Here is an 857-nt window from a genome sequence, read left to right as displayed (position 1 = left end):
TTGGTTTTAGTTCAACAGATTTATTGACATCCAGATCCAGCCTTGAATACAGTGCTTGTTGCTTAAATTACACGATTGTGTGTGTTTGTGTGTGTGGTTTTCTGTAAAATAAAGAAATACAGAATATATACAGTAAATATAAAATGTACAATGAATGCACATATATACAAATAAAGAACAATAAGCAACTCACTCTGCAATATACATAATTGCTAAGTAATAAATAGTTGCTGTGCAAACAACTAGACAATACCTGATAGTAATGGGAATTAACACAATCCAACGTAGTAAAGCATACAGGTTTCACTAGATGGCGCTCTAAGACCATAAATGAACATAACAGCGGAATGTGAATGACGCGCTGAAATGCGCTTCAACAAACAAACCACCAACACCATCGCGAGTGCAGCTCATCTAATCCTCAGCAGGATTGTAATTACCACATGTAGAACGCTGTAGTAACATGCATCCATTAATAAGTAGCAACAATTGTTTCTGAATGGTACAGTCTGCAGCACGTTCTTAGTATTACGGTAAACATTAGCATGCTGTCCTGAACTATGATAAGAAAGATACAAAAATACATACTAAACTAGCATGAACATAAAATTGTGCACTTAGGTTTTCAATAACGCACACGGCAACACAACAGAAGATTTACACAAGTAACGTGCAACTTTAGGAGCAGCTGTGCTCATGTCCGCAGCAAACTACAAAAGGAAATGGTGAAACTGCGCATGTGTGCAAATGCGTGAGTCCAAAAAGTGACGTATGAGTGACAGTGACTGTCCCCGGTTTTTGGGGACAGTCCCCGGTTTTAGTGACCTGTCCCCGGCTGGATCTGTCCCCGGAAATGT

General features: G+C 39.1%; 1 protein-coding gene across 1 annotated transcript in view; it reads right to left on the bottom strand.

Annotated features, from left to right (window-relative positions):
• The window catches only part of sorcs2 (sortilin-related VPS10 domain containing receptor 2), a 530001-nt gene that overhangs the window by 14566 nt on the left and 514578 nt on the right, over nt 1–857 (bottom strand). The gene's annotated exons all lie outside the window — the stretch shown is intronic.

The sequence above is a fragment of the Etheostoma spectabile genome, unplaced genomic scaffold (assembly GCF_008692095.1).
Source record: "Etheostoma spectabile isolate EspeVRDwgs_2016 unplaced genomic scaffold, UIUC_Espe_1.0 scaffold397, whole genome shotgun sequence".
NCBI lineage: Eukaryota > Metazoa > Chordata > Actinopteri > Perciformes > Percidae > Etheostoma > Etheostoma spectabile.
This window is presented reverse-complemented; position numbering and strand designations above follow the sequence as displayed.